At 47.6% G+C, this 15,826-nt stretch overlaps 1 protein-coding gene across 2 annotated transcripts in view; it reads left to right on the plus strand.

The window, feature by feature from the left end:
• LOC147692453 (N-acetyllactosaminide beta-1,3-N-acetylglucosaminyltransferase 2-like) overlaps positions 1-15,826 on the plus strand; it is a 193,438-nt gene that overhangs the window by 21,240 nt on the left and 156,372 nt on the right. The window contains exon 2 of one of the 2 annotated variants that reach the window (XM_086938654.1): positions 6,195-6,302. The exons of the other annotated variant lie outside the window; for it this stretch is intronic. The gene's annotated coding sequence lies outside the window, so the exon portion shown is untranslated. The remainder of the gene's footprint in view (positions 1-6,194; positions 6,303-15,826) is intronic. 2 annotated transcript variants of the gene reach the window in all.

Raw genomic sequence — 15,826 nt, forward strand, 5'->3', positions numbered from 1 at the left:
CTTGAAAGGGATACAGCAAAGGAGCTCCCACATGCTGAGCTAGCTCAAATGAGAATTCTTGCTTTGCTGTGCCAGGCATGAAAGTGGGGCTGTGTACGCCAGAAGCGAGCAGGCCCACGAGGCGTGGTTTAGCATATGCAAACAAAATGATTGAAAGTTAAATAACAGGACTTTCAAGAAATGCAATGTATGTCAAAACAATTTGCACGAATTCACCAACTAGCAAAGGGAGAAGCAGTGTATGCTCCTCGCTTCAACATGGGCAGAAGCAGGGTTATAGCAGTGGTTCGCCAGCTACAGTGGCTTGGGGCCCCTATGTCTCGGGGCCCGGGCTTATTTTGAGCTGGTGGTTGCCGGTGGGGGGCACCGGCACGTATTTCGGGGACCAGCACTTATTTCCCCACATCAGTCATTTTCCGAGGTCAACAGAGGGAAAAACAAACAAAACGAAAAGAGGAAGGAAAAGAAACACAGAAACGCCGTCACCAAGGGAGAAAGCAGACACCTTTAAGAGTGAGCTAATATGGCAGGGAGTGACTGGCCGTGAATTAAAGAGGCCTGATGTACATTCGGGACGATGCACCCTTGCTAATCTTGCTCTGACGTCATTTTATAGCGTCAGCCACTGGTGTATGAGCAGCGCTTTGAGCACCGGCACCTATTAGTTTACAAATAAAGCATCGCTCAGGGGCACACTGGACCCAGACTGTTACGGTATTTTCCTACTGTACCAGCAGTAGGTCCATTTTTGTTGCTTGTGCAAAAACACATGGCACCCTTGCTGCACCAAAGAGTAGAAGCAGGGCAAATATCTGTGACAGAACTGGAACACCGAAGAAAGCTGGACTACAAGCCTCCCAGACCCAGACCAGAAAAAAATGTCCAGCCCCTGCACATGCTTCTTTCATGTACACAGAAGACCCTCCTTAGCAGCAGCGCATGCTTTCCAAACGCAGAAAAAGAGCTGCATGGCGCCACCTTACGAAACCACAGTTGCACAACGTGCATGTAGAATTGGGACCATCTGTACAGGCCGCATACAGAAAACAGAACCAACATTTGAAGCCGTCCTAACAAAACAAGTACCGACTTGGAAGGAGTGGTGCACACCTACGTCACCCCAACAAAAGCTCATGAGTAGCATCTGTGCAAGCGTCCCTCACTTCATAGGTACAGCATTGTAAGCACGCAGCAGAGCGAGCCTCTCGAAGAAAGCAAGGACAGGGTGGCAGCTATGGTTTCCTCCCTCACAAAAAACAGGTAGGGGAAAGGTATCTGAAATGTAAGCCTTCCTCACAAAAGGCACAGCATGTGTGACTGTGAGAGGATAGGCCCACACACCTACCAAGGGACACCCTATTCCATGCCTATAAAGGTAAAGATAATACTACAAGTGCCCAAATGTGCATAATTTTTGCTAAACGCTAGGACTGCTTGAAGGTGTTGTTGTATGTGACATAAAGGCACTTAACGGCAATGTCTATATTCATGCAACTCGGTCAGACATTCTAGGCACTCGTCCTTAAATGTGATCATTTGCCTGCAATCCTGTGCATGGTTAAGGTCCTATTCATAAAGGTAACTTACACTTTTGAGTAGGTTTGCACTTTGGAGTACGTTTTACTACTTTCGGTGTTCAGAAACTCCTAGTGTAAACATACTGCAAATGTGTAAGTCGCATGTCTCCACCCATAGAGCAATCTAATTGGCTTACTCTTGTGTGGGTAGGTGGGTGACATCCTCCCTAAACCTCTCTCTGACACTCACTAACCCCTCTTACTCCTCCATAATCCCATCGTCTTTTGTAGTACCTTTGCCCCATTTCCCACATCTCCCTCCAGTCTCGCCACATTCACTACTAAAACGTTTACTGAAGTGTGCGCAGACTCAGCAGTCAAGAGGAGGACTCTGCACATATAAGTGTAGGTTATTTAGAAGCGTAGAACTCTGCACAAAGTTTGTGAATTGCAACTTGTAGTATTCTTTGTAGTGGTGCACATCATACTACAAAGCAGTTGCGGCTGGTCCTGCGAATCAGTAGTGGGGCGGGGGGAGTGGGGTAAGGGATGAATAAAAAAAAGAAATCAATTACCGGCCCACTGCTCGCTGTGTGTGTGTGCGGGGCTCGCTGTGTGTGTGTGTGTGTGGTGCTCGCTGTGTGTGTGTGTGGGGGGCTCGCTGTGTGTGTGTGTGGGGCTCGCTGTCCGCGAATACTCTCTACTACTCTCTAATGCTCACCTATTGCCATTGTAAATGACAATACCATTTATTTATGTTTTTAAAGAAAAAAATGTCATGAGCAATGCCAATAGCTCTACCTTTAATAATGCCGAGACCATTGCATTGTATTGTAAATGCTTGTTAAAATGTGCTTTGCACTTGGAACCCAGTGAACTGCGAGTGCCCACCTCGCATCGGGGCCTGCTTTAGGCAGTTTGTTACACCCATGCCTCTTATCTCTCTCTTTCGCTCTCCTTGACAGCGAGAGACGCGAGGCCCCTTTGTGTCGGGCCCCTCCTAACTAGCAACTTGAAATCAACAGCAATGTTGTAACTGTCTGCTCAGGGAAACACTGTAACTGCAAACATCCTGCAGAGACGACCTGAGGGGAAGTGGCCCAATTCTGGAGCCCCGATCTGCACGTCCCTGGTTAAGCCCCGGCACCGGGTAGCTTGCGGTTCCAAGTCACCAGCACGTTGTGGAGGAAACGTCCATCCATCATGCTCCCGCCTTCTTAATATTATGGCTTTTAATGTAGGTGACATGGAGACTGTTCTAAGGGGCGCATCCGGGTAACCCAAGTAACAGAGGAGCAGATGCAGAGCTGGAGACTCCGTGGCCTCTGTGGTCTTGCAGCTTTCAGGGAATGGGTAGAGTCCATGGGAGCAGGTGGGGCACAGAGTCAGACTCCAGACTGCCCAGAAAAAGGTGATAAAAAAAACTGCGCAGTTTGAATAACCATGGAAGAAAGACTCACATGGACATCAAGTAGGAGTGGCAGGCGGCAACAGCTGCTACCCCTGCCTTGTCCTTTGAGTCTCTGGTTAGTATTGCTTCTACCCCTGCTCTCAGTCGTGAAGGCAGCAACAGGACAGAAAGTAATAGTGGACTAAGAGCTCTGTTTACTTCTACTCAGGGCTTAATTTGAGCCTGTGGTTTCCGGTGGTGGCCACCAGCAGTTATTTTTGGGGACCGGCACTTATTTTCCTGCATCATTTATTTACGGAGCGCAAGAGAGGGAAAAACACAGATTAGAAGACCAACGAGCTTGGAGAGAGACAGCAAAACTGTCACAAAACGGGACAGCTGGAACCTGCAGGAGTGAGGTAAAGGGGAAGGAGTATCTGGTGGTGGATTAAAGAGGTATGTGGGGCTTTTAAAACTACCAGCCTTGGTATTCAGTGCACTGTTGTTTAGTTGCACCTGCCGCAGACCTCTGAGCAGAGTTTCAGGCACCTGCACTCTTTCTTTGTCAAATTAAGTACAGCCTCCACTCCTTACGCATACTCTTGCCGAACAGCTGTAGAGCAAAAGGTGCTACAAAGACGTCATTAGTAGTCAACAAGTGGGTACATAATGTCACTTCTGCTTCCCACATCTTTTTGGTGAACCAACTTCTATGAAGATGAAGACTTTTTTTTGGAACCGGGGTTCCCAAATAAGCAGGGGTGGGGAGTGAAGTAGAGACTTAAGTAGTATTCCACAAGGGAGTAGTAAAGGCCTTGGCCAATACATCAGAAATTAATTCCACAGGTGCAAAAATATAGAGCACTCAATGTAAATGCAGTGCTCCAAATAATGTCTCACAATGGTACTTGCCTTGCCAGTGGTAAATGCCCAGGTGACCAGCATAGCTTGAGTCACCAGGAAACCATAGTTGCTTCCCCCACAGCTGGATCTCAATGTGAACCCACTGAGGGCATCAGATAGATAGCATAATCCCCAAAGTTCTCCAAGTCTGATGGGCCTTCTCCTTTCATTGGTTCTGATTTGTTTTTTAGAGCTTTCATTTATTTGAGTTTTTGAAAGTTGTCAAAATATTACAAATGTGAATCACCCTAATGATCACAGAAATACAGAATCTTTCTGAAATGCAATATATATATAACATGTAGAACAAAAACCAATCAAATCATTTATCTTTTTAATGTTACTAAAATCACTTTAGCCCACCTTGTTCCCATACATGAAAACATCATAATACATAGATAGCTATTTAATCAGTATTGATATTTTTAAACAGCTATGGCCTAAACTTAAAGTTTCTTTAAAAATTGAGCAAAGAATGATATCAAATGATTTTTTAACTTTTTAATGAAGTATGGGCCAGATGTGATGGGGAAATCTGGTGAGTTTCATTCATATGCTCCTGGGAGGTTGCCAATATTTCCCCATCAAGATGTACGACCAAGAAAATAGCGCCTCGCAAATTGTGAGTTTTTTGCGACTCGCAATTTACGAGGTGCTACTTCCTATGTACAACAGTGTATTTCACACTGTTTGTGATTCCCAATGGGGTCGCAAAATGAGAGGCTCTCAAATATTAATGAGCCTCTCGCAATTTGCGACCCTATTGGGAATGGCAGCCCCTCCCAGGTATGGTGGCCTGCTGGGATCAGCAGACCACCATGTCTGGGACTACTTTTAAATAAAACAGTTTTTTTAATGCAGCCCGTTTTCCTTAAAGTAAAATGGGATAAAGAAAAAAATTTAAAAATTAAACGCTTTCCTTTCATTTTTTAAGGCCTTAAAAAATATTTTTCCCTGCAGTTGCAAAGGGGAAGGAGTCCCCTGGGGGCCCCTTCCCTTTTGCAAGTGCATTACCACCCTCTTGAAGAGAGTGGTAATTTGCGAGTGTTTTGTGCCCAGAATTGCAGACGCAAAACATGCTTGAATAGGATGCGCTCGTTATTAGAAGGGAACGCCCCTTCCTAATAGCAAGTTACAAAACCCTATTGTGCGAGTCGCAAAAAATTGCGAATCGCAAAATAGGGTTTGTACATTCCACATGCTGTTTTTGCATGAGCAAATGGGTTCACAAACCCATTTGTGCATGCAAAACGAATGTGGAAAAAGCTTTTAAGTTTTTATGTGAATGTACTGTTATGATCCTTGATATCGAAATAAAGATTATGATGATGATGAAAATCACTTTGCTGTGTGTCCAATATTCCTTTTTATCTCACCATTGGTTATGTCACTATGGGCCATATGTATGAAGGTAGCAATTAGCGATTCTGTAATAGCGATTTTTAAGAAATCGCTATTTCAGAATCGCTAATTGCTATGTATCAAGAAAATCGCAATTTTATGTCGATTTCTTGATATTCCTTATTTGCAAATTCGCAAATTGCGAATTTGCAATTAAGGAATATTTTCCCATTGATTTCTATGGGCCAGGAGGCCCGTAGGAATGAATGGGAAATTTGCGATTCGCAATTTGCTAATCTCAAATTGAGAATATTTTCAAGGGTGCAGGGGTGTCCAAAGGACACCCTGTTGCACCCCTGAAACAAGCATGGGTGCACATGTGGCGCACATACATGCCCTAAGGGCATGTATGTGCGTCACATGGCACTTTGAAAAATGCAAAAATATGCATTTTTCAAGGAATTCGCAACTTACCTTCAACTAGAAGTTGGTGGTAATTTGCAATTCCTTAAGGCCAATTTGCGATTTTTTTTAGCTTCTTACATTGCATTTAAGGAATCGCAAAATTTGCGATTCCTTAAATGCAATCGCAAAATAAGGAATCGCAAATTTTGCGATTCCTTAGTTTACAAGCAGATTTCCTTTATACATACCATTAGGCCAAATTGCATTCGCAAACGCCGAAATTCTGCGAATTTCGGCGTTTGCGTAGTCAATTTGGCTTGATACATATGGCCCTAACTTCTTTGAATTGGTACTTGTATCTCCATCAATAACACAAGATCCTCTTTTTTAATTATAATCATACTGCACACTTTTGTGCGTGATGTTCAGAATTCTAGCCATTCTTTGTTGGCCAATGAAAAGCGCTCCTCTCCGTATCTCACCTGCTTGGGAGTGGACAGGTGAGAAGCTGACATTGAAGTATTTTTCAACCAGACGACCTCCATTAAATATTCATTCTGTCTGTTTTAAAGAACAGATTCTATTTCCCTTGGCATTTGCACGTTACTTATGTTAAACCTGATACTTTCATCTTTAAGGTTGCTCGGTGGGATGAGTGCCGGCTGCACAGACGTCTGCCTAACCTGTTGGGCGCAGATTCGAAATCCTGTTGCCTCAGACTTTCTACGGAAATACGTGCAGCTGAGGTAGGTTCTAATTACCCAACTGTTTACCAGTAAATTAACACCGAGTTCAACTAATTTTTCATCGCAGTTCCTAAACCACGAGGTCATTTAACTGAAAACCGCAATGGGGAGTTGGTAGTTTAGGGATAGTAATGGCATCCATAGACCCCGGTCAGCGCCGTGAATGTACTCACTTCACCATGATGCCGAACTTCTGGTTCCCTGATTGGTGCAACCTGTTGTATAGTGCCAGAAGTGGGACGTGAACTGTCATCAAACAGAGAGTGCCACTAACAGCCAGCAGACTAGGGCCGCACTGTCATCGAGTTATACAGCCGTAGAGTTAAGGTGTAGGGCAGTGCCCCACTGTCATCAAAACCGAGCTTGCCAGACATTGACAGCAGGCCTGGACCCCAATTTCATCCAAACATGTATTAGGTAGTCAGTTCTGTCATCAAAACTGAGCATACCAATCACTAACAGCAGACCAGAACCCCACTGTCCTTTAAACATGGAGCCCCAGTGGCGTGTTCTGTCATCAGAACAGAGCATGCCAGTCACTAACAGCAGACCAGATCCTCACTGTCCTTTAGCCCCAGTGACGAGTTCTATCATCAAAACAGAGCATGCCAATCACTAACAGCAGACCAGAACCTCACTGTCCTCTTAACATGGAGCCGCAGTGACGTGTTCTGTCATCAGAACAGAGCATGCCAGACACTAACAGAAGCCTAGAACCCCACTGTCCTTTAAATATAGAGCCCCAGTGACGAGTTCTATCATCAAAACAGAGCATGCCAATCACTAAAAGCAGGCCAGAACCTCACTGTCCTCACTGACATCAGTCCTCACTGTCCTCACTGACATCAGTCCTCACTGACATCACTGTCCTCACTGACATCAGAACAGAGCATGCCAGACACTAACAGAAGCCTAGAACCCCACTGTCCTTTAAATATAGAGCCCCAGTGACGAGTTCTATCATCAAAACAGAGCATGCCAATCACTAAAAGCAGGCCAGAACCTCACTGTCCTCTAAACATGGAGTCCAGTGACGAGTTCTGTCAGCATGCCAGACACTAACAGTAGGCTAGAACCTCACTGTCCTCTAAACATGGAGCCCAGTGACGAGTTCTGTCAGCATGCCAGACACTAACAGTAGGCTAGAACCTCACCGTCCTCTAAACATGGAGCCCAGTGACAAGTTCTGTCAGCATGCCAATCACTAACAGCAGGCCAGAACCTCACCGTCCTCCTAACATGGAGCCCCAGTGACGTGTTCTGTCATCAGAACAGAGCATGCCAGACACTAACAGAAGCCTAGAACCCCACTGTCCTTTAAATATAGAGCCCCAGTGACGAGTTCTACCATCAAAACAGAGCATGCCAATCACTAAAAGCAGGCCAGAACCTCACTGTCCTCTAAACATGGAGCCCCACTGACGTGTTCTGTCATCAATACAGAGCATGCCAATCAGTAACAGCAGACCAGAACCTCACCGTCCTCTAAACATGGAGCCCAGTGACGAGTTCTGTCAGCATGCCAATCACTAACAGCAGGCCAGAACTTCACCGTCCTCTTAACATGGAGCCCCAGTGACGTGTTCTGTCATCAGAACAGAGCATGCCAGACACTAACAGAAGCCTAGAACCCCACTGTCCTTTAAATATAGAGCCCCAGTGACGAGTTCCATCATCAAAACAGAGCATGCCAATCACTAAAAGCAGGCCAGAACCTCACTGTCCTCTAAACATGGAGTCCAGTGACGAGTTCTGTCAGCATGCCAGACACTAACAGTAGGCTAGAACCTCACTGTCCTCTAAACATGGAGCCCAGTGACGAGTTCTGTCAGCATGCCAGACACTAACAGTAGGCTAGAACCTCACCGTCCTCTAAACATGGAGCCCAGTGACAAGTTCTGTCAGCATGCCAATCACTAACAGCAGGCCAGAACCTCACCGTCCTCCTAACATGGAGCCCCAGTGACGTGTTCTGTCATCAGAACAGAGCATGCCAGACACTAACAGAAGCCTAGAACCCCACTGTCCTTTAAATATAGAGCCCCAGTGACGAGTTCTATCATCAAAACAGAGCATGCCAATCACTAAAAGCAGGCCAGAACCTCACTGTCCTCTAAACATGGAGCCCAGTGACGAGTTCTGTCAGCATGCCAGACACTAACAGTAGGCTAGAACCTCACTGTCCTCTAAACTTGGAGCCCCACTGACGTGTTCTGTCATCAATACAGAGCATGCCAATCAGTAACAGCAGACCAGAACGTCACCGTCCTCTAAACATGGAGCCCAGTGACGAGTTCTGTCAGCATGCCAATCACTAACAGCAGGCCAGAACCTCACCGTCCTCTAAACATGGAGCCCAGTGACGAGTTCTGTCAGCATGCCAATCACTAACAGCAGGCCAGAACCTCACCGTCCTTTAAATATAGAGCCCCAGTGACGAGTTCTATCATCAAAACAGAGCATGCCAATCACTAAAAGCAGGCCAGAACCTCACTGTCCTCTAAACATGGAGCCCAGTGACGAGTTCTGTCAGCATGCCAGACACTAACAGTAGGCTAGAACCTCACTGTCCTCTAAACATGGAACCAGTGACGAGTTCTGTCAGCATGCCAATCACTAACAGCAGGCCAGAACCTCACCGTCCTCTTAACATGGAGCCCCAGTGACGTGTTCTGTCAGCATGCCAATCACTAACAGTAGGCTAGAACCTCACTGTCCTCTAAACAGGGAGCCCAGTGACGAGTTCTGTCAGCATGCCAATCACTAACAGCAGGCCAGAACCTCACCGTCCTCTTAACATGGAGCCCCAGTGACGTGTTCTGTCATCAGAACAGAGCATGCCAGACACTAACAGAAGCCTAGAACCCCACTGTCCTTTAAATATAGAGCCCCAGTGACGAGTTCTATCATCAAAACAGAGCATGCCAATCACTAAAAGCAGGCCAGAACCTTACTGTCCTCTAAACATGGAGCCCAGGGACGAGTTCTGTCAGCATGCCAGACACTAACAGTAGGGTAGAACCTCACTGTCCTCTAAACATGGAGCCCAGTGACGAGTTCTGTCAGCATGCCAGACACTAACAGTAGGCTAGAACCTCACCATCCTCTAAACAGGGAGCCCAGTGATGAGTTCTGTCAGCATGCCAATCACTAACAGCAGGCCAGAACTTCACCGTCCTCTTAACATGGAGCCCCAGTGATGTGTTCTGTCATCAGAACAGAGCATGCCAGACACTAACAGAAGCCTAGAACCCCACTGTCCTTTAAATATAGAGCCCCAGTGACGAGTTCTATCATCAAAACAGAGCATGCCAATCACTAAAAGCAGGCCAGAACCTCACTGTCCTCTAAACATGGAGTCCAGTGACGAGTTCTGTCAGCATGCCAGACACTAACAGTAGGCTAGAACCTCACTGTCCTCTAAACATGGAGCCCAGTGACGAGTTCTGTCAGCATGCCAATCACTAACAGCAGGCCAGAACCTCACCATCCTCTTAACATGGAGCCCCAGTGATGTGTTCTGTCATCAGAACAGAGCATGCCAGACACTAACAGAAGCCTAGAACCCCACTGTCCTTTAAATATAGAGCCCCAGTGACGAGTTCTATCATCAAAACAGAGCATGTCAATCACTTAAAGCAGGCCAGAACCTCACTGTCCTCTAAACATGGAGCCCAGTGACGAGTTCTGTCAGCATGCCAGACACTAACAGTAGGCTAGAACCTCACTGTCCTCTAAACATGGAACCCATTGACGAGTTCTGTCAGCATGCCAGACACTAACAGTAGGCTAGAACCTCACCATCCTCTTAACAGGGAGCCCAGTGACGAGTTCTGTCAGCATGCCAGACACTAACAGTAGGCTAGAACCTCACCGTCCTCTTAACATGGAGCCCCAGTGACGTGTTCTGTCATCAGAACAGAGCATGCCAGACACTAACAGAAGCCTAGAACCCCACTGTCCTTTAAATATAGAGCCCCAGTGCCGAGTTCTATCATCAAAACAGAGCATGCCAATCACTAAAAGCAGGCCAGAACCTCACTGTCCTCTAAACATGGAGCCCAGTGACGAGTTCTGTCAGCATGCCAGACACTAACAGCAGGCTAGAACCTCACTGTCCTCTAAACATGGAGCCCAGTGACGAGTTCTGTCAGCATGCCAGACACTAACAGTAGGCTAGAACCTCACTGTCCTCTAAACATGGAGCCCCACTGACGTGTTCTGTCATCAATACAGAGCATGCCAATCAGTAACAGCAGACCAGAACCTCACCGTCCTCTAAACATGGAGCCCAGTGACGAGTTCTGTCAGCATGCCAATCACTAACAGCAGGCCAGAACCTCACCGTCCTCTAAGCATGGAGCCCAGTGACGAGTTCTGTCAGCATGCCAATCACTAACAGCAGGCCAGAACCTCACCGTCCCCTTAACATGGAGCCCCAGTGACGTGTTCTGTCATCAGAACAGAGCATGCCAGGCACTAACAGAAGCCTAGAACCCCACTGTCCTTTAAATATAGAGCCCCAGTGACAAGTTCTATCATCAAAACAGAGCATGCCAATCACTAAAAGCAGGCCAGAACCTCACTGTCCTCTAAACATGGAGCCAGGGACGAGTTCTGTCAGCATGCCAGACACTAACAGTAGGCTAGAACCTCACTGTCCTCTAAACATGGAGCCCAGTGACGAGTTATGTCAGCATGCCAGACACTAACAGTAGGCTAGAACCTCACTGTCCTCTAAACATGGAGCCCAGTGACGAGTTCTGTCAGCATGCCAATCACTAACAGCAGGCCAGAACCTCACCGTCCTCTAAACATGGAACCAGTGACGAGTTCTGTCAGCATGCCAATCACTAACAGCAGGCCAGAACCTCACCGTCCTCTTAACATGGAGCCCCAGTGACGTGTTCTGTCATCAGAACAGAGCATGCCAGACACTAACAGAAGCCGAGAACCCCACTGTCCTTTAAATATAGAGACCCAGTGACGAGTTCTATCATAAAAACAGAGCATGCCAATCACTAAAAGCAGGCCAGAACCTCACTGTCCTCTAAACATGGAGCCCAGTGATGAGTTCTGTCAGCATGCCAGACACTAACAGTAGGCTAGAACATCACTGTCCTCTAAACATGGAGCCCGGTGACGAGTTCTGTCAGCATGCCAGACACTAACAGTAGGCTAGAACCTCACCGTCCTCTAAACATGGAGCCCAGTGACGAGTTCTGTCAGCATGCCAATCACTAACAGTAGGCTAGAACCTCACTGTCCTCTAAACATGGAGCCCAGTGACGAGTTCTGTCAGCATGCCAATCACTAACAGCAGGCCAGAACCTCACCGTCCTCTTAACATGGAGCCCCAGTGACGTGTTCTGTCATCAGAACAGAGCATGCCAGACACTAACAGAAGCCTAGAACCCCACTGTCCTTTAAATATAGAGCCCCAGTGACGAGTTCTATCATCAAAACAGAGCATGCCAATCACTAAAAGCAGGCCAGAACCTCACTGTCCTCTAAACATGGAGCCCAGTGACGAGTTCTGTCAGCATGCCAGACACTAACAGTAGGCTAGAACCTCACTGTCCTCTAAACATGGAGCCCAGTGACGAGTTCTGTCAGCATGCCAATCACTAACAGCAGGCCAGAACTTCACCGTCGTCTTAACATGGAGCCCCAGTGACGTGTTCTGTCATCAGAACAGAGCAGGCCAGACACTAACAGAAGCCTAGAACCCCACTGTCCTTTAAATATAGAGCCCCTGTGACGAGTTCTATCATCAAAACAGAGCATGCCAATCACTAAAAGCAGGCCAGAACCTCACTGTCCTCTAAACATGGAGCCCAGTGACGAGTTCTGTCAGCATGCCAGACACTAACAGTAGGCTAGAACATCACTGTCCTCTAAACATGGAGCCCAGTGACGAGTTCTGTCAGCATGCCAGACACTAACAGTAGGCTAGAACCTCACCGTCCTCTAAACATGGAGCCCAGTGACGAGTTCTGTCAGCATGCCAATCACTAACAGCAGGCCAGAACCTCACCGTCCTCTTAACATGGAGCCCCAGTGACGTGTTCTGTCATCAGAACAGAGCATGCCAGACACTAACAGAAGCCTAGAACCCCACTGTCCTTTAAATATAGAGCCCCAGTGACGAGTTCTATCATCAAAACAGAGCATGCCAATCACTAAAAGCAGGCCAGAACCTCACTGTCCTCTAAACATGGAGCCCAGTGACGAGTTCTGTCAGCATGCCAGACACTAACAGTAGGCTAGAACCTCACTGTCCTCTAAACATGGAGCCCCACTGACGTGTTCTGTCATCAATACAGAGCATGCCAATCAGTAACAGCAGACCAGAACCTCACCGTCCTCTAAACATGGAGCCCAGTGACGAGTTCTGTCAGCATGCCAATCACTAACAGCAGGCCAGAACCTCACCGTCCTCTAAACATGGAGCCCAGTGACGAGTTCTGTCAGCATGCCAATCACTAACAGCAGGCCAGAACCTCACCGTCCTCTTAACATGGAGCCCCAGTGACGTGTTCTGTCATCAGAACAGAGCATGCCAGACACTAACAGAAGCCTAGAACCCCACTGTCCTTTAAATATAGAGCCCCAGTGACAAGTTCTATCATCAAAACAGAGCATGCCAATCACTAAAAGCAGGCCAGAACCTCACTGTCCTCTAAACATGGAGCCCAGTGACGAGTTCTGTCAGCATGCCAGACACTAACAGTAGGCTAGAACCTCACTGTCCTCTAAACATGGAGCCCAGTGATGAGTTCTGTCAGCATGCCAATCACTAACAGCAGGCCAGAACCTCACCGTCCTCTTAACATGGAGCCCCAGTGACGTGTTCTGTCATCAGAACAGAGCATGCCAGACACTAACAGAAGCCTAGAACCCCACTGTCCTTTAAATATAGAGACCCAGTGACGAGTTCTATCATAAAAACAGAGCATGCCAATCACTAAAAGCAGGCCAGAACCTCACTGTCCTCTAAACATGGAGCCCAGTGATGAGTTCTGTCAGCATGCCAGACACTAACAGTAGGCTAGAACATCACTGTCCTCTAAACATGGAGCCCAGTGACGAGTTCTGTCAGCATGCCAGACACTAACAGTAGGCTAGAACCTCACCGTCCTCTAAACATGGAGCCCAGTGACGAGTTCTGTCAGCATGCCAATCACTAACAGTAGGCTAGAACCTCACTGTCCTCTAAACATGGAGCCCAGTGACGAGTTCTGTCAGCATGCCAATCACTAACAGCAGGCCAGAACCTCACCGTCCTCTTAACATGGAGCCCCAGTGACGTGTTCTGTCATCAGAACAGAGCATGCCAGACACTAACAGAAGCCTAGAACCCCACTGTCCTTTAAATATAGAGCCCCAGTGACGAGTTCTATCATCAAAACAGAGCATGCCAATCACTAAAAGCAGGCCAGAACCTCACTGTCCTCTAAACATGGAGCCCAGTGACGAGTTCTGTCAGCATGCGAGACACTAACAGCAGGCTAGAACCTCACTGTCCTCTAAACATGGAGCCCAGTGACGAGTTCTGTCAGCATGCCAGACACTAACAGTAGGCTAGAACCTCACTGTCCTCTAAACATGGAGCCCAGTGACGAGTTCTGTCAGCATGCCAATCACTAACAGCAGGCCAGAACCTCACTGTCCTCTTAACATGGAGCCCCAGTGACGAGTTCTATCATCAAAACAGAGCATGCCAATCACTAAAAGCAGGCCAGAACCTCACTGTCCTCTAAACATGGAGCCCAGTGACGAGTTCTGTCAGCATGCCAGACACTAACAGCAGGCTAGAACCTCACTGTCCTCTAAACATGGAGCCCAGTGACGAGTTCTGTCAGCATGCCAGACACTAACAGTAGGCTAGAACCTCACTGTCCTCTAAACATGGAGCCCAGTGACGAGTTCTGTCAGCATGCCAATCACTAACAGCAGGCCAGAACCTCACCGTCCTCTTAACATGGAGCCCCAGTGACGAGTTCTATCATCAAAACAGAGCATGCCAATCACTAAAAGCAGGCCAGAACCTCACTGTCCTCTAAACATGGAGCCCAGTGACGAGTTCTGTCAGCATGCCAGACACTAACAGTAGGCTAGAACCTCACTGTCCTCTAAACATGGAGCCCAGTGACGAGTTCTGTCAGCATGCCAGACACTAACAGTAGGGTAGAACCTCACTGTCCTCTAAACATGGAGCCCAGTGACAAGTTCTGTCAGCATGCCAGACACTAACAGTAGGCTAGAACCTCACTGTCCTCTAAACATGGAGCCCAGTGACGAGTTCTGTCAGCATGCCAATCACTAACAGCAGGCCAGAACCTCACCGTCCTCTTAACATGGAGCCCCAGTGACGTGTTCTGTCATCAGAACAGAGCATGCCAGACACTAACAGAAGCCTAGAACCCCACTGTCCTTTAAATATAGAGCCCCAGTGACGAGTTCTACCATCAAAACAGAGCATGCCAATCACTAAAAGCAGGCCAGAACCTCACTGTCCTCTAAACATGGAGCCCCACTGACGTGTTCTGTCATCAATACAGAGCATGCCAATCAGTAACAGCAGACCAGAACCTCACCGTCCTCTAAACATGGAGCCCAGTGACGAGTTCTGTCAGCATGCCAATCACTAACAGCAGGCCAGAACTTCACCGTCCTCTTAACATGGAGCCCCAGTGACGTGTTCTGTCATCAGAACAGAGCATGCCAGACACTAACAGAAGCCTAGAACCCCACTGTCCTTTAAATATAGAGCCCCAGTGACGAGTTCCATCATCAAAACAGAGCATGCCAATCACTAAAAGCAGGCCAGAACCTCACTGTCCTCTAAACATGGAGTCCAGTGACGAGTTCTGTCAGCATGCCAGACACTAACAGTAGGCTAGAACCTCACTGTCCTCTAAACATGGAGCCCAGTGACGAGTTCTGTCAGCATGCCAGACACTAACAGTAGGCTAGAACCTCACCGTCCTCTAAACATGGAGCCCAGTGACAAGTTCTGTCAGCATGCCAATCACTAACAGCAGGCCAGAACCTCACCGTCCTCCTAACATGGAGCCCCAGTGACGTGTTCTGTCATCAGAACAGAGCATGCCAGACACTAACAGAAGCCTAGAACCCCACTGTCCTTTAAATATAGAGCCCCAGTGACGAGTTCTATCATCAAAACAGAGCATGCCAATCACTAAAAGCAGGCCAGAACCTCACTGTCCTCTAAACATGGAGCCCAGTGACGAGTTCTGTCAGCATGCCAGACACTAACAGTAGGCTAGAACCTCACTGTCCTCTAAACTTGGAGCCCCACTGACGTGTTCTGTCATCAATACAGAGCATGCCAATCAGTAACAGCAGACCAGAACGTCACCGTCCTCTAAACATGGAGCCCAGTGACGAGTTCTGTCAGCATGCCAATCACTAACAGCAGGCCAGAACCTCACCGTCCTCTAAACATGGAGCCCAGTGACGAGTTCTGTCAGCATGCCAATCACTAACAGCAGGCCAGA

This window comes from Lissotriton vulgaris, chromosome 9 (assembly GCF_964263255.1).
Source record: "Lissotriton vulgaris chromosome 9, aLisVul1.2, whole genome shotgun sequence".
In the NCBI taxonomy this organism is placed as follows: Eukaryota; Metazoa; Chordata; class Amphibia; order Caudata; family Salamandridae; genus Lissotriton; species Lissotriton vulgaris.